General features: G+C 49.3%; 1 protein-coding gene across 1 annotated transcript in view; it reads right to left on the minus strand.

Annotated features, from left to right (window-relative positions):
• LOC105678350 (RNA-binding protein MEX3B) overlaps positions 1-22954 on the minus strand; it is a 57070-nt gene that overhangs the window by 27330 nt on the left and 6786 nt on the right. The window lies entirely within an intron of this gene.

Here is a 22954-nt window from a genome sequence, read left to right on the forward strand (position 1 = left end):
TATTATTATTCTTTTGTGTGCATACACACTCGCAATATGTCATTCTTAATTTCTCATATTTCGTTACGCGTCCCGGCGCACAAAGCCGCTCACACGTGTAATAAGCCTTCAAAAGTAGCAGCGCGTCCGTGACGCAATTGTTTGCGTATCGCAAAGCGAGAGTTGCGGCGCGCGACGAAGAGGAGAGCGAACGAGAGAGCGAGAGAAAAGGAGAAATTCGATGTAATAAGGATGCCGCGCGTGAAGCAGGAGAGCGGCGCAGCGCGCGAAGCGAGAGAGAGAAAGAGAGAGAGCAGGGTGCAGGAAACTGGAAGGAAGGAGGTCCCGACCCGGTCTGGTCCTCGGTCTCGCAGACTCTTTGGCCTTGAGCCAGCGCAATGCTAGCAATGCAGGTGAACCACTCCTCTCTCCTTCCTTCTCGAGCTTCTGCCTCCTCTCTCTCTCTCTCTCTCTCTCTCACTCTCTCGTTTCCTCCTCGCGCTCTCGCATCTCCTTCTCGCGCTCGTCCTGAGAACCTCTCCGAGTTCTCGTCCTCTCCTTCTCCACCTCCGTCCTTCTCGCTCTCGTTATCCTCCTCTCTTTCCCCCCCGGACCTCCCTTTCATTCAGTTCACTCTCTCCTTCGTCGCGATGGAAGGAGAGAAGGCGACGCGCCGCGTTGCATCGCATACCAGGCGGCTGTTTCGTCTCGCTCTCGATCGGCGCTACATTATTGCCTCTTTTCTCTTTCTCTTTCTCTTTCTCTCTCTCTCTCTCGTCGTTCTCAAATTTGATATTTTCCGATACGCGACAAAATTTAGGCCGAAAGAGCGTGAAAACGAGAGCAAGGCCGCGAAGTAAATTGCGAAATTATTTTGTCCCCGCGCAGAGAGAATGCACTTGAGAGCTCGCCGCGAGTAGAAGGAGAGTGCCCTTGCCTAAGATCCTTGCGTAAGGACAAGCGCACGCGACAATGTCACGGACGTTTCCGCTTTTTCAGGGACATACGCCGCGACGCGAGATTTCAACATCGACGTGAAAACGACGAAGGCGCGCTACGTGGTGTCGGACGGTTGGCGACACAGAAGTGGGAAAGGGATCGACTTTGACTCGCCGGTGAATACGAGAGGTCGTATCGAGGGGCGTTAATGCTGTTAGAACCGCAATTGAATTTCACTCGGTTATATATATTACACGAGACGCATTTTCGCCCGGAGGACGACGGAACTCGAATATTATCTTGCACGTTAAATGCATTTATCGTATCAAAAAAGAAATGCAAAGTATGAATTTTTCATCTCTCAAACTTATATCTAATTAATTAATCTTCAAATTTCTTTTCGGAATAAAGTTCCAATCTCAGATAGGGAGGAGCAGTGCGCTCTAACTGCGCTTGCATGCGACTTTAGAACGCAGCGCAGCCGAGTTTTCCCGTTTCTCAAAGATTCTCTTTCTCTCCCTTACTCCGGAAATTTGCCTAGGGCAAACCGGAGCGCGTCTGGGCTAAATAACTTTGCGTGGAAGCAGAGGCAGGCAGGTGGACGAAGGTGGATCGGAGAATACCAAACGCGCGCGCGCGCGCGCAAGCGAGCGAGCGTTCGAAACGGACCCGTGTGCACAGGTAAACCGGCGCGCGGCAGGAGAGCGAAGACCCGCCAAGGAGAGGAAGGTTGCCGCGTAGAACCTCGAGGAAGGTGGCGACGGTGGTTGCGATGGTGCCCGATGGTGGTGGTACAAACGGAGAAAGAGGAGAAGGTGGGGCGTGGGTCGTAGACAGTTGAAGGGCCGCGGCCAAGGTGAGGCGAGACGGAGAGGATAGGGAAAAAGAGAGGAAAGCAGAAGGAGAGAAAGAGAGAAAGAGATAGAAGAAAGAAAGAAGGCCCCGTCGGAGAGAACGCTGCTCGGGGGACCCTTCTTCGCTTTGTTCGCCTCGTCTAAGGGACGAGCGCGAGGACGAAAAGAGAGGATATCTCGAAAGGAACAAGTCGGTCCTACACCCCGATTGATCCGCTGCCGCGCTGCTCCGTTCCGTACAGCGCCGACCGGCGAATCCGGATTCGACCCGGGATCGGCTCGAGTGCGCGCGGTGCGCGCGCGACGATTAAACGTTCCGGTTCGGCTGGATGCGATCGCGGTCGCGACGAAAGATCCGCGAGTCGATTCGAATCATTCGTCACGCGCGGAGTATTTGTCAACGGAGCAACTGCAAATTTATTCCTTCTCCGCATTGTCGGAGACTTGTCATTCGTATGACTGATGTGCGCGAGGCACGTGGTACGACGTTCCCCGAGTGTGAGTATAATAATGAGCGAAAGCCACTGGGATGGAGCGAACGGCGCGTCTCTCCATTCCCACGATACGTCACGCGCTCGAATGACGTTGCTAAAATCCGCAGCAGCAGCGGCGGCTCCCCAAAGGCCGCAGGATCAATAGTTACAGGCTTCCACACGGCCCACGGCTGCATTATAGACGCTCCGTGTAACTCGAGTGCATAGGGCGTCGAATATAGGGTGTGTCGGCGCTTCTAAATTTGTTTCTCCTCGTTTCAGCCCTTTATTTCCGTTTAAGTAATCTTTTATTCAAGTAATCTCAATATTATTTGCATCAAGATCGATCGAAAACGACATTTTTTTTAATGTATAAAATATTTCGATGAACTTGGAATCTTTTCAAACGAAAATTTCCAAAGACTCCTGATTCCTACTGTACTTCTTGGAAAGGTCGAAACATGCTTCGAGGAAGGAAAGATCCGAGAGAGATACTCGTGAGCCATCTGCTCGCCTTTACTTTAATTACGTTCGCTAAATACTCTAACGGAGAGACACTTCTTCTCGAGAAGAATTCTACTTAAAGGTTTTATCGAACAATTCTCGAAAAATTGGGACAGAGCAGCGAGAGTTTTATGCGAATTTAATTAGAGACATTAATAAATATTGTCAAATTCCAATTATTGCGTAAAATAAATTAAATAAAATAAAACAGATTCAATATATTCCATGTATTTATATATATATTTATTATCAGAAAATTTTTATTTCTCTTCAAACACATGTTAATGCGTATTGGAGAAATTCTATCGAAAAACGATTTCAACTAGATAGTTTAATTACCGATTTTAGCGAGAAAATGTATCACGAGCGACAATTCTTCAACCATTCGTGCATTGAAAAGCTACAAAGGACATGCAGTTTCCTCGGTCGACCGGTGACGGCAGAGTTTGTTTAGGCTCCGGTGGGCCCTTAAGTAGCGGTACCCTTTGGCGTCGTGGACGCAAGGTCCGTAGGTCCGCGCACAGCGGAGAGCTGGCATCACGAGTTTCTCAGGCAGGTCAGTGAAACTGCGCCGTCAAGTTGAAGGCCAACACCCCCACAATGCAACGGCCGAGCACCACCGCCGGCTCCCCCCACCATATCGTTAGATCCTCCGCCTCTTCCTCCCGTGTGCCTTCCATCCCCCTTACCACCGCTAACGTCGCCCCGTTCTAAACGTAACCTCGCGGCGCTCGACACGCGCGTGAGCGATACCAGAAAATTCCAATAACGCCGATAACTTCGCCGGCCGCCTCTGTGCAAATACTTCTTCGCGGAACCGGACTTATCGCGCTGGAGACGATTAATCATTCCCCTCTCCGCCCAATTCGACCATCGTTTAGCCCATTTTTCACGGCACACCTGGGAATTTCCCGAAAACTCGGACAATCATCCTTCACGGAGGGCTCAACAATAGCAAAAGTAGAAATCTCATTATCGGGAAAGTCAAGTACATCGTATGATTTAGGAGCGCAATTATCTTTCTAATAAACGAGACATGGAAGAAGATCGACGATGAATGTTTTCTAATTGTTTTATCTAATTGTTTTTGTCCGAGAAAAATGAGTCGAACGAAGAACAAAGTCGCAGCGGCAGCTGCGTGAATGGAATTATGCAGCCGTATCGCGGAGCATTGCGATCCGAGAACTTCGGCGGCGCTGGCGATTCTCTCTTTCTCTTTCTCTCCTTCTCTCGTTCTTTGCCTCAGCAGCTCGGCCGAGGAAAACGTAGCAGCACGCGGTCACTCGTGCGTTGACCATCGGGCAGTCCGGATCGGCGAGTGCGCACGCGGTTGTGTAAACGACCCGTCCGTCCATCGTCGCCTCTTTTTCTCCTCCTCTCCCCCTCTGCGCGCGCGAGAGATTTCCTCTCCCTCTCATTTTCTCTCTCCGTCTCTCCCGGTCTCTGTTTTTCTTTCTCGGCCTCTCCCTCTCTCTCTCTCTCTCTCTCTCTTTCTCTCTTTCTCTCTTCTACTGACCCCTCACGAAGGCCAGAAATTCCAGCCTCCTCTCGAAATAGATCGATGACACTCTCGACGACTAAGCGTACGCATGCACGCACGCATCGTCCTCTCGTTCGCTACGCGCCCTCTCTTTCTCTTCTCTCCCTCCCTCTTTCTCTCGGAGGAGCTGATGTCTCTGAAATAACCGAGGCGAGGCTCACTCATCGGACTGGGGAATAAGGTGCAACGCACGCACTCGTTCACCAACACTCTCCGCTCTCTCTTTCCCTTCTCCCTCTCTTTCTCTCTCTCCTCTTCTCTCTCCCTGCGCTTCTTTTCGCGTCCTTCTCTGTTCTTCTTCTTTAATCACTTCTCGTCGTCGCGTTCCTCTCTCTCTCTCTCTCTCTCACTCTCTCGCTCACTCTCGCTCGGTCCCCTTTTCCCTTTCTCTCGTTCACTCGCCCGCGGTTGCAACTGCTGTCGCGTCCGACACTGTCTCGAATGGCAGTGGAGGTCATACTATATTAAGATTGAACTCCACTGACACCGCGGCCCAACAGCGTTCATTCTCCTCCTACTCTTTCCTTCTTTCTCCCTCTCTATCCTTTTCATCTTTCTCTCTTTCGCGCGGTGTCTCTTCCGCCTCTCCTTCTGACCACACGCCGTACACACTCTTCCACTGGACTCGACCGGCAGTCCTCACAATAATACGTTCGTTCGTACGGGGAGACTGTCGACGAGGATACGTCCCGAGATCTCACGATGGAAAATGTAGATTATACCAGGCCGTTAATCTTCTATGGAAATGCAGCGGAACGATGGTCCTTGAAGAGAGAGTAAAGGCACCCTCGGGTCTTCAGTGACGACGGCCACGACCGACCATCGATGTCTCCGGAAGCGTATCGAGCGATGAAATATCTTTTACGACTTCGTACTATAAAAGCGAATTTCACTCCCGTTGAAATAAGGGAACATCTCAATCCCACCGCGAAATTTATTTTACAACAATAAGCACGATATTAGTGCAACATAAAGAAGAAACGAAACATTGCGACGTTTATTCTCGCCGATGATTCATTACCATTTTACAGCAACTCCGCCATCGTTCGGGACTTATGCGGCCCGAACAGTACGGTTATAATTACGCGATATTGGATGTCACGATATTAACAAGCCGTAGTGGATATAATGGGACGCGCTGCCCGCCGTGGAAGCCGCTCCGCCCAGAGTCCCTCTCGCCCGGTCGAGAGAGAGAGAGAGAGTCCGGAGGGTGGTGAGTCACTACTCGTCGTCGATCGACCTACCTCAAACTCGCCGAGCGAGGGAGCGGAGACAATGCCCGGGAAAAGCTACGGGCCGTGAACGGGCCGGAGAGAAAAAAAAAAAATAAAACTTTGGTCTCTCGTCGGTTACGCAAGTTTTAGCGCCAGATCGACCGATCGACCGTTCCGAAGGAATAAAAGACAATATCTACAAGATATTCCGGATTTGTCGCACCTATTTTCAAGCACAGGCTTCTCTCGAGAAGTAACTAAGAGAGTGGATGTTCTACGGCAAAATGCCGAATCGATTTCTCTTCGGCGAGAAACGTCGTCTTTGTTCGATTTGATTCGCGTCGCGTCTCCTCCCTGTCGCGTTCCACCTCTGTTTTCTGCCGCGCTGTTCGCTATTTCTCTGTATCTCCCGCTCGTTTTTCTTACCTCGTTCTCTCTTTCTCTCTTCTCTCTCTTTCTCCACCTTGCCAATGCGCCGCCAGATTATTACAGTCGCTCGTCCGCCTCCGGCGGCGAGCTGGCGCGCGCGTTGTCGGCTTCTCGACTCTCTCGCGCGCGCGCGCTTGCACGACGCGATAACCCGTGTACAACACGCGGGATTTATACCTCGGCAATCCGAACACGCGCATACCTGTACGCGAGCACGCACGCGGGGGTTCCACCGCGAGCGGAAACCATCGCCGCGTAAAACTGCGACGAAGGAAGGCGGCCCCCTCGAGTCCAGCGCGAAAACGCGTTACTACCGGGCTCATAAATAATCGTCCTAAAAGAATAATCCAACGTCACAAGCGAGAAAGAACGCCGCAGCTTCCAGCGCAGTACTTCCTGTTTCGCCAATAAGCAGCGGCGCGACTAACTCTCTCGCATCGCTCCGGCGCTTTTGCTAATTTATGTCCTCTCCCAATGTCGTTTTCATAAATCGAAGTGCGGTGATCGACTACGCCGCTTATATTCCACGGAGCTTTAAATTTTAAATCAATATAAATAATCCAACGGATATTTTTTTAAAAATAATAACCAGGATCAGTTAGCGTATATCTATTTCTAAGGGTGCGTGGAGCATGGACGCGTGCCGGTACGCGCGTGGCGCGAATTATGAGACTCGAAGCATGAATAATGCGAGCCGATTGCGAAACGTCGAGAGCGATCTTATGCGGCGACCGTCAGTTAGATTCGCCTACTTCGCTCTTACCCGGAATACATCGTATAATCCGGGACAATCACGCGCGAGGTCGGTCGAGCCTGAAAATATTCCAAGTCTGCGTTTAAAGACAACGCGGTCACGCGTGGTGAAGTGTATTTCATCTACCTCGATCGCGACGATCTCTCGACTGAATGCGAAATTTATCTCGAGCGCGAAGCGCTACATGTCGGATGGTTGTCTCGTTAAAGGAATAGGGTCACGATACACAGTTATGCGATACGCGAGATCGATTTGATCTCTGTGACGAGACAGCAAAAGGGAGTCTTCCCGAAAGAAAGATCGATAATGGAGCACGATGATGCGCAATGACAAGGCTATTCTATGAGGGAGGAAAGATTTTTGTAAATTAATTTCGTAATTTTGACGTTCAATCTTCGTCTACGTTAACGCGAAAAAACATTCAACGCAACAGAATAGATTATCCTGAACGGAGCAGCAAGGCGACGTATCTCGTCGAAAGACGAGAAAACGAAAAAAAGAGAAACATGACGAAGAAAGAACAGAAAAAAGCGAGGAAAGAAAAAAAAGAGAAGGGCGAATTTACAATCGTAATCCGTACAACACGTCGTCAATCGGTGTTAACGGCGCACGTTATATACGTCTCGTCCATTCATTTTTACCTCGTATCTGAAAGACAACGGCAAATCTCGTGAAACAAATCGGACATTCGAGAAATGGCACGCGTCGAGAAATCTTTCCGCTTTCGCGGAAAATCGAGAAAACCTTTCGCGGAAAACCGAGAAACCTTTCGGATATAGTCTTTCAAAGGAGTAAAAAATATAATTACGTGTTTTTTAATTAATTCAATTAAATTGAAATATTTAATTCAATTAAAACAAAAATTAATTTGTTACTTTTTTGATCAAGAAAGCAGCTTTGCAAAATTTGATTTACACCATTTCTCGAATAAATTTTAATTAATTACTTTATCTCTAGTCCGTCCGTAATAAATTTTCCCTCGCTATCTGAAAACAATAAAATTCTCACTATCTCCGCAATTATTTTTTTATGTCTGTACAGTGAGGAATTTATTGGAAAGTACGGGCAAAGAGATTTAGCAAACGCGCCCGTTGCAATCCGTGCGATAAGAGTTGCGAATTGGGAAACGCGGCTATGTTAGAAAGTCACGCGTGGGTGAACCAATTTAATGTCAAAACATGCGTCGGCCGGCCCACGCCGTTGCGCTGCATATCTTTCTCCTTTCTCTCTCTCCTTCGTTCTTTTACCTCTTTCTCCGTCTTTCGCGGCCCGCGCGCGAGCGTTACGCACGCCGCGCGCGCGGACGCTTTACGAGCGAATAGTACGTCCATTCATCGAGTGCAACGTGAAAGATGCTTCAAACGGTAAAGATCGTCAACCGATCTCCACAAGCGTCCACGATTAAGAAATATGTTCGTCTGAAACCGCGATTACAATACCTCTCAATATCATCAAAACATTAGCACTTCGTTCTTAATAATAGTTCTTCAATCACTTTGATATTGCACTTTTATAATACGCATTTAATTATACCTGTAATTAATTTTAATTAATTTCCATTTGACTCAATTGAATTGCTATTATCGCCCGCTATTTTTCTGGATGCCGCACGATACTGATGTTTGTAATGCCAATGTTTGCGATACTCGATAGCCCACGGCTAAGGATATCGGTATCTAGATAAATGTTTGTATTTATTCATGCAGTCTGCGACGTGTGAAGCGTCTCTTTTTTTTGTTTCGCTTCGTCGGCGGTCGCCCGTGAAGCGTTTTTCACTTCCGACCTTCCCGCCCGTCCGAGAGGATCGATATTGGACAATGGCAAACTGCATTAATTAGCGTCTTTATATATAACACGAATCGCGGCATATTGTATGGCCGGCAAAATATATTAATAATGCGCGACCGACTCGTTTTACGTCACTGAGATTCGAGCGAGATAGCGAGCGAACGGAGTGCGCGTGAAGCGCACATCTTTCTTGTAAAGCGCGCAGTATATATACCGCGTCGACACAATACACCGTCGATATACTAAGTATATATAAATAGTTTCGTGGCACCTCACCCCCTTTTTCGAGCATTATCATTATGACTCACACGAAAGGCGCAGGGGGAGACTTGAAGCTTTTGAGGTCGACGAGCGCAGTTAGAAACGACATAGAAACGCGTTTTTCCCCCCCATGTCGCTCAATTTATTATATCAGGCAGAAAATCTTCGCACGGAATAATATTTATGCGGTTGAAATATCGCTAATTCGACAGTGAAATATAAAAATGATTAATACCCCGAAACAAACCTGAAATACGAGGAAGTCGAAAAAGAAATACGTCGATTCGATTCGTCAATATAATTTACGGAATACAATTTCTCGAAAATAAATGATTGGAGTGAAAATATTGCGAGACAGAAGTTGGGACAAAGGAATATTGGAAAAACATTTTTATTCGCGATGTGATAGAGTGTGTGTCGCCTCGTTCGAGTTTACTTTTCACGCTCGGCGGCAAATTATTTATCGTGCTAAGGACGAGGATGTGATAATTCGGCTGTGCGATAATCTGGTAACGTACGGTTTCCCTTATCAGGGAAAGAAAAAGCGTATGCGGTTATTTTAAAACAGTAAGAGGATATCCGTGCGCGCTCGGCAAACCGCATTCTCCTCGAAAACAAATTGCATTGCCGACAAATTTCGTCGACAACACGCTATCAAATTCGAAACTTTCCGAACACACTTCTCAATTCCTTTTCGCTGCCGGACTTCCAGAAATGCATCGTTTCGAACGGACAGTCCGTGTAAACAGACGAAAATCGAATTAATTATTCACGTATACGCAATGGGGTTATCATTCTGTGTCGCCTAAGCCCTCGTCGTCGTCGTCGTCGTCGTCGTCGTCTACCCTAACCGACGCGACGATCCCTCACGACGTGCACACGCATACAAACGTGCGTCCCCGACGAGACACGCGTGGCTTATCGATCACTCGCGGAAACAGCCCTCTCCTTCGTCGTGTAACAGGCCCAACCGGTGTTTCCAGCCTGAGATATTGACCTAACAGTGAATCATTCGCGACCATACCGCGCCGCTACGATCATTATGTAATGTATATAGTATACGTTCGACGTTCGCGATGCAATATTCAGTTTTTTTCTCTCTTTTTCTTCCTTTTTTGCGTCGCCGAAACAGACGCGTCGCGAACAAATACCGTTATCGGACGTGAAACGGTGCGATTCAAACGACCGATCGGATCGACGGGGCTGACAGCCCGGTCATCGCTTCTCCTTGTCAATAATTCATTGATTATCCGCGATGCGAGAAAGGCGAGGCGGTTCGCGACTCCTGACGTACGCGACGCGTATATCTCGCACGTGTGATAAACGGCGGTGTGACACGCTGTTTTCATTGTTCGCCCATTCAATCGTCGTCGTTGTGTCAACGACACCGTGTAAAAACGCACGCGCGATGTCTTCGTGCTGCTGAAAAGACTCCCCGGACGAATGCAGCGGGGGGGATTTCGCGAATAAGTGCATCGCGCGTTCGATTGCAAGGTCGCACGACGGAGACTCCTCGACAATCTCGAGGAGACGCGGCCGTGACTAACCTTGGCGCTTTCTGGCGCAAGGATAAATTTTCTGGAAAGCTCTTTCGCTCGCACCCTCCGAACATACAATCGATATAAACGCGCCCCGGTTGCATGCCCGGTCGGTGTGCCGATGGCTCCAGGAAAGATTAGCGGCCGACTACGCCAATGGTTTCCATGGGAACTTATTCAGGGACAGGATCTGGGTGCCATGGACCAATCCATGGCATTCACGTTTCCAAAAGAGAAAATCGCACGACATGGTAGACCGTCGGATTAGCACGCAAGACGGACGAAAGAAAGAGAGATGTCCCGCGCGCACCTTGTAAACGGCCAAAGCTCCTTACCGTTAAACGCGCACCGAGTTATACATCCTCAAATATTTTTTCTATTTTTTCCCCGATAAGCCGACAGCCGCGATAGTCGAAAGAAAGGAGGATAAGTAGCTTGAAGAGACGTCACGTGGTCGCTCGGCCAGGATGAGCCGAATATCACGGGGTCGCTCGACAAACACAATCGAATTTCGATGCTACCTAAACGGAAATTGTTCGGCCCACTCAATCCGGCTCGATGTGACAAATGGAAATTCGGTGAAACTCTTCGTACGTATGTTCGATATGCCCGATTTCGCATGAAACGTAGCCCCGCGCAAGCGACAGAGCCGTGGAAAATCTCTATCGACAATTTCGAAATACCCGTTTTATCGGCTCCAGAAGTTTCGTATCTAATCACGGTTTTATCCCATGTATTTGCCATAAATATGTAATATACGCGATGTATAAATATGTGATACTCGAAAGAATGCACCCGTTACGCATGGATATCGTCCGACGGTCTCGTATCTCGTATTTTCTCTCGGAGAAGCTCACGAATTCGCAATAACCGCTCCTTACGCGTGAGAGCCGACCGGCGCGCATGCATGCGCGCGCGCGATTTTTCCGGCAAACCGAGTTTCAACTCCTGCGAGCTTATAGCCGCGCGGTGGTCCGAGCCGAGTGCATACCTCGGCGATGACGTCTGACCCCGCCGACGACGTTTTCTTTATCCTACGTGTCGCGATACATATTGCACGAGTTCTACGACCCGTTGGCGAAAATAATATGTTACACTAAATTGAATTTTATCAATACTATATATTAAAGTTTTAAATGCATAGTAATCATATCTGATGCAATCTCAATAAGTGAATTTTTACGGCCTCTTGTTCTCTTGAGAGATTTATGAAACATAAATAATATACATATTGAATACTAAAATAGCGAATTACGAACACTCGGCTAATTGCATTTACGATGAGTAAATCACTTGAAGCACGTTTCTTTCCCGATCATTACGACCGCGATACTGACGCGCCATTGATCGCACAGTGGCAGACATTCGCGCGAGGATGAAGCCTTGAAAGAGTCGTATCCTTGAATTTATTGCAAAATCCACGGCTACTCTCGGCCGCGAAATGAACGTAAACACGTGTGTACACGCAGTTGCGTGGTTCCTTGCACTCACACTGTCGTCGGTGAAATCGATATTGCAGCATAAAGAAGATCGGGGAGAAAAGGGGAAAGGAGGGTTGCCGCCACGAGCCGCTTTTACAGCCGCATCTCAACGACGTAAAAATAATTGTTACTACGTGGACTCTACTGCCTCGATATTTATATCGCGGCTATCGATTGTCACCTCGCGTCAGCGAGCGGAGCAGCCCGACTATTCGCATAAAGCCGTTGATCGATAGTTTATCTATGACAGAGGGGAAGAGAAAGAGATGGACTGTCGCGCGCAACAAAGTCGCAAATATCGTCGCGAAATCGCATTATTTGCACCGACCGACGAACGGACTCCGAAACTTTCGCCAAGGAAACATTCTACGGCAGCTACGTAACCTCGCGATCATTGCGATCGTAACGTAAATCAAATATTTAACATACGCGAATATCAATGGCGAGAGATAAACTTGAAGAGGCGATTCGCAAAGCAATGGTAATGACGTGACATTTTGTTTTTTGAAATCGAGGACTTTGAATAATAAATTTATAATACCATACGAAACTCGATTGATCGATCGACTCAACAGACTTTCGTAATTGCATCAACAATAAATTTTCCGGTCCTCCGGCGAGAACGTGCGCTCTCTGACGAAGCTACCTCCTGGACCCTCTGTGTGGAGGAGCAAGTGGAAGGAAATAGATCGTCCAAGAATATCGAGTGAGAGAGGCGGCAACCGCGAAATTTGTCACGATATAATCTACACGGATCTTTCAAATGAACGACAGATTGCCAAAGAATATTTTTAGCTTCTAAAACCTTCAAACGTCTCTGATTGACAAATCCTCAGCGGATGACTAAAAGGAAATCGGAAGGAGGGGCGGCGGGGAAGGAAGGAAAAAAAGATTCAAATCTGATTTCACTTATCATGCGTGAGCGCAAAAAAGCATTAGCTCGCGTGTACGACGCGTGTGTCGTCGAACGGCACGGGTTGCACAATATTTATAAGTTAAAGGTGTTCAGTAATAAGACGCGTTAGCCAACGCGGCGATTTCTAATTGCGTGCCTGACGTTCGTAATCGCTTTCGACTTAAATCAAACCGCTTTCAGCTTGTCAACGCGTGCCGCGATCAACGTCGTCATTGTCGGACGTAACGTAAATTAAGATTGATCACGGCTACTGATACGCCGATATGTAAAATCCGCGCGTGATTTCCGAGATCTTCATCTTACACGTATCGCGAAAGTCGGGAATAGCGCCGAGTTTCGTTTCTACCGTGGCGAAAATTCGCGATAATACGACGTTGTGTCCGAAGGATCTCAACGGAGATCAACGGACGGTTGTTCTTATCAGGCTTGAGATTCCTGCAAGAAGCTACGGGCCGTGCCGCGCATCGTCTTTAGAATTCCGTGAATTCCGCTCGTCGAAATTGGCGCAGTCTCGGCAGGGTGGACTCGATAATCTCGCAAATTTCATTCCTAAAATGGGTCTGAGTCGCTCGGGCGAAGAAGACGGTACGAGAACTAAACGGACTGGACTGCCGCCGACACACACACACCGACACACCGACGGCGGCACGCACGCTCGTATCGTTTTTTCTCACCGCGGACATACAGACGACATACAAAAGATACGCGACTCGCTGCAAATGAGTGAAATACAAACGGTGCAACTTTCGAATGACTCGCATCAGTATCCCAAGTGCGAAACGCAAATCATGCTCGACTCATTACGTCTAGCTCTAATCATGCCAACAGAGTTCTTTACGCCAACGACTCAATTCGCGCCCATGTAATGCGCTCCGCAACGCGTTTCCCGACAAAGCATTACCGGCGTCGAAACAACGAAAATGTCAAACCGCACGTAGGCTTCGCTCACGTCGTTACCGAGCAATCCTAATTAAAGGACACGGTATGTTTAGACAACACATATCTTTCGGATAATCAAGCTCGCCATTAAACACCGTTATCAGATAATTGAATGACTGATTAAACAGCGTGTTCCAATAATGAAGCCTACGCCATTTCGATTCGAATGCGATACACGGCTGTGGTCACGGTCGTGCGGTAAAAAGGTCATGGAAGCAGCGGGACGTTGCGTTTTCTGCGAATGAGCCGCCGAACGATTCGCCGAACTGCGAATGATTCGGGAACAAAACGCGCATCGACGCCGGGCGTCGGGACGAGGAGCGACGAGGAGCGCATTTTTGTCCTCCTTTTTCCTCTGCGCCGCATCATTCGCCTCCTCCTCGTCGTCGTCGTCGTCGTCGTCGTCGCTGACGTCGTCGTCTTCGTCTTATTCTACTTCTTCCTTCCTCGCGAGAGATTACAACGAAGCACAGCAGAAGAGATCGGCGAAGAGAAGGCGCGCGCGCGCTGCTGCCGCTGCACGGGAGAGAGAAACGATTCCAGTCGAAGAAGGGCCGCGTGTTCTGCCCCGCACATCCCACCCGTGGGTTTCCGCCGGCCTTGGAGCCACTGAACCACTCTGTGGTTCAACGATTCGAGGTCTCAGTGGTGCTCAACGCGAGCGCCGAGTAGAAGAGTAGGAGCGGACGAGGCGACGAGGCTGAACGCGATACGCAAATACACGGCTTGACTTTTGATAGTAGAATTGTTAAGTGAGATAAGACAGCGCGCGCAGATAAAAAGCCGGTCGACCAGCCGGCCGGCTCGACTCTGGCCGATCAAGTTGAATTTTCGCTTCCTTTCTTTCCATCGTTGTTCTTTTCGAGCCACCCACGCCGGCTAGGGATAAATAAAGAAGCTCGTAATCTGCTTCGGGTAGCGCGGCTTGTTTGCCGGCTCAAAATGCAACGCATTCTTCGGACAAAAAAAGAGGCAAAGCATAAAGATATCGAAATCTAACATGGGAACCTGGCTTTTTCGCATGAAAGATACCGCCGCGCCGATAAAAGTATCGCTGTCCGACACGGAGCGCCCAAGTCCACTTCGCACCTTCGTGTTCCAACTTCATTTTCGGGGAACTGAAAAATACCGATGATTGGGCGTTATTAAGCGAACGAATCGAGCGACCGGCTCCGGGCTCGAGTTAAGACGCGGGCTCCTTGTAAATCAATCGGCGATTCTCGGAAATAGTCACTCGACCGCAGAGAAACGGTAAGAAGAGGCACGAGCCCGACGAGCTCTCGGATTCGAGGCACGATCCGAGGCACCTTCCGTTCCTTCGTCCTGCCTCGCCTAGCGCGGCCAATAGCCGCCGCCGACCCCGCGCTCGTCACGGCAAATACGCCATCCAATTTTTTTCCCCTTCGTACTTTCTAAGCCTCAGTCATCGGCAGGAAGTAGTATAGTCCGCCGACGACGTCGCCTCGCCTACCGGTGAGATTCTACTTCGTGATATACCACGTCTACCTGCGTGTCCCAAGAGCGATGTGTTCTCCGCTGACAATACGTACGAGTCGGCGGGATCATCGCGGGATTACATTTTGCACAAATTTTTCTTTCTCGTTAGAAATTTGAAAAAAAAAAGTATATACACATGTATTTCTCAATTGTTTAACTGCTAAAATTTTAACTTCAAAATCGTCGAATTTCAATGAGGGATGTTATGAAAACTTTGGCGCGTGAAAAGATTTACAGACGCAATAGAGTGAACGCGGGAGAGCTGCTGCGGGCTGGAAAATCGCCGTCAAAGCACTCTTTTTGCCCCGCCGCGGCTGTTAGACATGGGCCATTATCGTTCGACGTGAAACGTTCCGCACGGCGTAGGTTAGGCACCTCGAAGGAAGCGCCTCTCCGTATAAACGCAGGTATACAACTCTCCGCTGAAAGACAGGCATTCGTGGCGTACTCGGATCCCAGGGGCGAGGACGAGGTCAGGTCCGGAAGGACAGCGGGATGTATACCCGCGGCGCAAAATAATACCAATAATACCGAAAAACCGACGGAAGGACTAAACCGTGCGCGCACCATCGCCAGCTACCTGAAGAGACGGACGAAGCTGACCATTCTATTCATCGCTTTCTCTTTCAAAGTGGGAACAAAACGCGGAGACATAACGGTTCTATGGAGCCCAGATAGAATCTCGGCGATTTTGAATTTCGATGTTACGGACGAAACGTCCCATTATCCGTCCGGCTTAAACACAAAAACCATCTTCGTACGTTTCACCGAAATTATACCGGATTTCAATCGTGCGTTTACAAGCGCGGCGTATCGAAGGAAAATCTTGAAGGAAAAAAAAAAAACGCGCGACGCGCCGAGGCGGAACGGAATGTTTCAGGCGCGTCGAAGCAAAATGCGCGCGCGGCTGAAACACTGCGAGGACGACGCAGGACGAACCCCGCCACAGGTCGTCGACTTAATTATATCGAGCACCTGTCGTACGAAGCAAGTGGCACGTGTGCCGCCGTTCGTACACCTTGTCTTCGAATGCGGCCGATTAAGCAGCGCGCCGCTTTCGGCGTGAAATGACGTTGACAAAAGACGGGCACGCGCAAGCAGGTGCGACGCGCCGTTATCTCTCTCTCCTCTCGCTCTATCTCTCGCAGAGGCAAAGTTCGTGAAGCACGATGCACCTGCGGATTCGTGTGCGCGGGAGGGCACGGCGCGCGAGGCCGACGACTTCTCCGTCAAGAAAGAAGAAGGCGGAGAAAGGTAGGCGGCGGGAGAGAAAAAAAAAGAAGAATCGAAAATCGGACGCGATGCAGACACAAATAAATCGCAAAAACATAATAATAGAGAGAGAGAAAACAGCAAAGCGGGAGGAAGCGGAGGGTGAGGGGGGGGGGGGGGAAGAAAGGGAGGCAGCAGGCAGGCGGACACCCGAGACAGGGCACGCGGGGCACGCGAGGCGGAGAGGGTGAGTTAGGTAGCACACACACCACACGCGCTTCTGCGCTTCGGTAGGTGCGTGCGCTTTGTCTCAAGGCGAGCTGCTCTCCTTCAGCGGCGGCTCTTCAAAAGGGGCCGGACAAAGGAACGACTGTACGAGAGGCGCGAGGCCCACGGGCGGGACCCATGGCGTGGTGTTCCACCGCCGCACCGCATCGGAGGTTGAGAACCTCTCGCAGAGCGACGACGACGTTCCCCGTCCGACACGCCGGACTCTTTGTTGTCTACGAATAAATCGAACCGCAGTCGCAGCGATTGCGAATTAATAAGTGTCCCGTTATCGTTTCTCGAGCACACGCGAGATCTCTTGCGCCTTTCACAAATCGGATCGATTTGGACCACTGCGGAGAGCCGATCGCGATCGATCTTCGTTCCGAGAAAGAGCGATCGTGAATTTCGACATAATAACTTCTCTCCCGATTCCTCGCCGCGATTGGGTTTGAGGTCAACCGAACGTCGGAACGTTTCGTCGGCTCGCCCGGGCGAAATATCATTCAAATGCTTTAAAGAGAATGGAAAGATATTCCCGTTTACGTAAATATCTCTCTTTGTTAAATTACGCTTTATGAAATTATCGGAATGGAGCAAGAATCAAAACCACGCTGTTATTTGATAATTGAGATTTCTCTATGGAAAAACGATATTTAGTTTAATGCGTATGCTATCGACACTTGACATTATAAATCTTATGCGAATACAATCGACTTGTTACGCTTTATTGCATGACTCTTTCTAGATAGAAATAAATAACTCAATCCGTCGGAAATTATAACGTTTCCATCACTGAATTTCGATTCTCACGTTGCACACTACTCCATACCCCATTCTAGTTTCATTCGTCGCTGAGAGATATTGAAATTCGAGTTTGAATAGCGATCACTCTCGACCCACACGCACTCACACATGCAGAGGAGTGCCACGTGTGGTACAAAACACGTGGCGTAACTACGAAAGCGCGATGTGTCGCTCTAACGTCGTTAGTGTCATACGAACAATTAGCGACGAATCGGGGTTAGCGATTTTTTTCCGACCCACGCCGCGCTCAGTCTCGTTAATTAACGTTTCGTTTCTTAGAAGCATTTAGCGGTTTCGATCGAAAATGCCGGACGCGACCGACATCCGGCCGATGGGACCTCGTTTTCGCACCATTATCGCCATCATCGATGTCTCTTGGCGCAAAAAAAGAAACACGACCGGGTGATTTTTCGCGCGGAGAACAGTGTTGTGTCGGGCGTATAAAAGCAACTTAATACCGATCGCGTTACATGTCCCAATAATATCGCGAGAGCGAAAGTTTCTCTCTGAATAATTGGAACACAAGACTCGGCTTTACAGTCGCGCTCTTATCGTACGGCCGTGTAGTAATATATACATGCGCGTACGTATTATCCACCGCCGCTGCGCAGCCGACTCGTCGCCGTCGTCGTTGTTGTCGGCGAGGCAGGCGAAAAAACCAAGGGGGAGGAATTATGCATGGTCGTCGCACTTCTGCATCGCTTAGTAGCGTGGAAAAGCGCGCGACGCACGATGATAAAGCGGATCGACGTCGTGCAACGCGAAGACTATTATCTAAAGCTGGACGTAGCGTACAGCGGCATTGCGCAATTTTTTTCTTTCTTTTTACTCTCGCAGCCGAACGCGCTCAGTCGGACTGATTCTCGCACGACCATTTCCACCGAGGGGATTAATCGAGAACACGCAAAATATAATAATAAAGTGACGGGTAAATATATTATGAAAACATTAGAAATTAACACGCGAATAAACGCGATTTACATATTGTAACTGCATTTACATAAGTAGCGTTAACGATACTCGAGTGCTTGCTGGCGAGGAAAGAAGCAACTTGCTGCGCCCGGCTCTTCGTGCGAAAGCGTTATTAAGGGCTCGTCGCCTATTCGGGACGGATAAAAAATGAAGATGTTACAAACAGGGCGAAAGTAGGTCAGTGCCACGATTCGTCACCTTCTTCACGTTCGTCTCTTTCGTATCTCTCTCCCGAATCACCGAGGCCCGCGCGCGTTTTGCGTTAGAGCGGCCAGAATGCTACCGCCACTGCCGCCGCCGTCGTCGTTGCTTTCCCTTTCCGCGGCTTTTGCGATTGCGTAACGGCGACAAAAGCCTTAAAGCCTGAGCTAACGTAGCTAATAGCTTCGCAGCACGTGCCACGCACGCGAGTGCTGACAGCCAGCTTTCTCGCGTTATTTAGGAACAAAGAGACTTTGACCTCATCTCTAAACGTTTAATAATACGCATTACTGCATTGCATTTATCTCGATAATCACACACACATACATGTATATATTTGTTTAAAATTAATGACCAAGTCATTAGTTTAAATAATTAGCCGTAAACCAGCTAAATGAAAGTCACCGTATAATTATGCGATAATTCGAAAATTTTCAACACAAATTTCACGTACAAGCTACGAAAATGTTCAAGGATTAAACAATAAACAACTTGGAACGTCGTTTTAGTAACTTGTGGCGCTTTCGCGCGTTGACCTTCGAAAATGGATTCGATTTCACGTCGCTTGTCCGCCGTATGATTTCATTAAACTAGGACGGCGCGCGTCGACGGAAAAAAAAAAGTTTGGGACAGCCGATTGGCCTCTTCTCGAGATCGAGAGTGAACGGATGACTGTGCGACAGAGACCGACCGTGTCGTGAGTGGGAAGACGGCCGAGCTATACAGAGGACGGAGGACATCGTTGTAGAAGAGAAGAATAAGGAGAGGAAGAGGGTGAGTGTGTGCGGGTGTTTCGTTCTTCACTGCAAACACGCACACACGCACGCACGCACGCACGCACGCACGCAGGATACCCAGAGAGTGTTCCATTGCACACACGCACAATACATGGAGAAAAGGATCGAGCCAAAGGCTGAGCCGAGCCGAGCGGCGAAAGGATGAAGCCCCGTCAGCCTCGGCTAGAAAGAAGCGGTCGCGGCCGACAGTAGACAGTCTTGAATCTTGACCTAGGACACGCACCGCCGACTACGTCACAGTTCGACGTACTACGAAGGCTCTCTTACACGTGCTTGGTCGCATGGTCGACATTCACGCGATTCTCGAACAGGACGGCGCAGAAAGGTCGACAGACGGCGCGAGAGCGAGGTCGCGGTTTTCCCTTGAGCCGCGAAAAAATGCGCTCGCGGGACGCTAATCGAACGGCCCCGCGCGCTTTCGCCGGCACACACTTTTCCTTCTTTTTTTTTCTTCTTCTCGCGCGTTTATAATTCATTACGTTTGATAGATGGGCTTGAATGGAAGTTAAAAATAACAAACCTGGCAACTAATAAAGTTATAAACTCTTCATTATATATTCATATATTCTGGAGAAGTGCGCATTCTTGCTTCGCGAGACGACGTTTTGTATTATCGCCGTGTAACAAGACGATAAGGAACATAATTATCGGAAGTGATAATTTTTTCTTAGCTTAACGAGCGCGACAGCTTGTACATTAAATGGAGACGAAGCACGCTACGCCGAGGTTCTCGATGCTTTCCTCGTCCGGACGGAAGTGCCACGTCGAGCGCATTGTTGCGAGCAGAGTATACGGGACGCGGATTGGCCAAATGGAGCGAGAGAGACTCGACCGCCCGCGCGTTCGTGCATAATACACACTCGCGCCTTCGTCGCTCGGCTACATACAAACGTCTGTGTACGTACGAGAAAGGAAAAGAGAGACGGAGAGTGTAGGTGGGTTGTGTTGTGCGAACCACTTCCTCTTGGTGCGCGGCGGTCTTCGGAATAATCGGATACTCGTGCGTGCCGCGTCGCGCAGAGAGGATGTGCACCGTTGTGAAAAAGAAAAGAGTTCCCTTAACGCTCGAACGACACTTTTTTTACACGCGAACTGTGTCTCGGGAACCCGTTTCCCGCGCGAACGGCGGCTTCGTACTTTGTTGCAGTTTTTTGCGCCGCCGTTCAATTTTACGCGAGCCATAAATTTCGAAATGGACCGTAGAAAATCGTCACTTAATCCCGCATCCACTCACTGGCGATTCCAGGGCGTGTAAAAAACACAAGATTGCTAATATCTCTGTCTGGAAAAGTTTCTTCTTCTTTTTACTTTCTTTCCTTTTCTCGATTTGCATGCTAAGAATATAAGCAAAAAAAGAAAAATGCAAAATAAAGCTTGCCAATTTCAAGTTGCCAGTTATTTCTTTTCAGATTTCACTCTCAAATTACACTTCAGTTAAATATGACTTTATATTGCGATATTTGTACCGGAAGTTTCGCCTTACAAACGCTGAATTACTTTTGTCGCGAGTTTTTTCTGAATCGTAAAATTGCATCGAGCGCCAAGAGAGCTTCGCTGGAGCCGTTGTGCTGCGACGCCGCAGGTACAGCAGCCTGGATGCAGGCTATATGTCCCGCGCAATAAAGAGAGGAAAAGGAAACGGAGACCCGAGATCTGACAAAGGAGTAAAGCCTGGCGGGAGTTGTAGAATGAAGAAGGACGAGGCGGCTGGGAGCAGAAAAGCGAGGAAGATTCTTAGGCGAAGTCTTTCGTCGCCACGAACCGATCGACCGATCGATCGACCGGCCGGCCGGCCGGTGGTGTGTTCGACGCTCTCGGATATTCGATATCCCTCGTGTATTCTCGAATACTGTTTTGCACCGCTCTCGGCGCATCGGGCAACAAACAAAGACGTCGTCCTCCACTTCCGATGAGTGGCGGTTTGCGGAGCCACTCGCGCGCGTCGCCTCTCGCACAAGACGAAACCCTATCTTATCCCGTCTATCGCCCTACGTAACATCGGCACGATAAAAATCGCCCGATGAATAAATCGACGCTGTTTACATCGCGATCGAATCCGATTCGCAAACTCCTCGGTCATCAATTAGCGCTAACGGCCGCTATTCATTAATGCCCGGAGAGCGAGACCGCGCGTCTTTCATTATCGCCTCGTTTGTCGAGAATGCAAATTCGTCTTTCACGGTATCGAGAACTTCCGAAATTCTGGACCGAGGTTCCCCGGGTCCTTTGAAAAGAGCGCGCGGGTCTAGGGATCCGCGGTTATTAAAAGTCCTTTCTCTCTCTCTCTCTCTCTCTTCCCCCCTCTCGCTCACTCTTTCGCTCACTCGGTCCGCGTTCCGGCCCGGCCGCTCCAAATTACCAGAGATGATAAACGCGCGTGCACACACCAGTCGCCTGACCTACGGCGGGCGGTTTAACGCCCGTATCGGCGGATGTCATTTGAATGGGAATGTAATAAAAGTCGCGTGTAGCATAATTTAACTCAAGGTCGACGCGCTCGCTTTCAAGCAGATACACAGGCAAAAACACGGTTGCCGGTAACGTACATATTTTATAAGCGATTCCGAAACTACATATACATTTTTCTAGAGTAACACATATTCAGCGCTTCACGTGCGCCTCGTTCGATCGCGGCGATAGCGATCGCATTATGCGAGCTGCATAATTGGCGGCAATAAAATTTTGTTTACCGTCCGGAATCCGCCGATCGATCGTTCCATTTAATTTATCCCGTAACGTATTAGTCATTAATATAAGATATATCGTGACCATATTGTGATTGATGATGGGATACCGGCCCGAATCACTCCCGAATCACTCCATTAAATATCCGGATTCCGGAGGCTACTCCAAGAGATAGTTCCGGCCATTTTCCCGAAGTAGTGCCCGACGAGAGGAAAATTTCCCGAGGATTCCGGAGGGAAGTCGTTCAGCAGACAAGAGAGGACCTCCGGTCGCTGGTTTCGGAGAGTAATCCGCGCGCGCACATGGCAGACAAAATAAATAGAAAACGAGAAAAAGCGTTCATTTCAGGCAACGCGCCATAAACATCTGCTAGACGGGGACCAAACGTCGAGACCCCACAGCGGCTCTCAAACAATTCAAGCCAGCAGCAGCCGGCGATCCTTCTCTCTCTCTCTCTCTCTCTCTCTTTCTCTCTTTTGCAATCTCTCTGGCACTCCGTTCTCTCGATCTCGATCCCGATCTCTCTCTCATCGCCGCGTGCGACCGGCGCTTCCTCCTCGCCCAGCCTATCGTGTTCCTTCTGCTTCTCTCTCGTTCCCGCGGGTCGAGTGTCGATCGAGTTTCGAGCATGAGAACGGAAAGGCCCGGTGTGGGTCGGCAGCTGCTTCGGAGACCAACAAAGGCATCAACAACCACCACCACCGTCGGCACCGGCGCACCGGCAGCACCGGCACCACCATCACCACCACACACCGCCACCCTGTGATGCCTTGGCCATCGCTCCGCCGGGCAATTTCTCGTTTTTTCTTCCAAGGGACTTCCATTCTCGAAATGTGCTGCGGCGCTGCGCGCTCGGCCCGATCTTTTTGTGCGAGACGAGGAGAGAGCCGGGGCCCGCGGTGAAAAA

The sequence above is a fragment of the Linepithema humile genome, chromosome 6, assembly GCF_040581485.1.
Source record: "Linepithema humile isolate Giens D197 chromosome 6, Lhum_UNIL_v1.0, whole genome shotgun sequence".
Classification (NCBI taxonomy): domain Eukaryota; kingdom Metazoa; phylum Arthropoda; class Insecta; order Hymenoptera; family Formicidae; genus Linepithema; species Linepithema humile.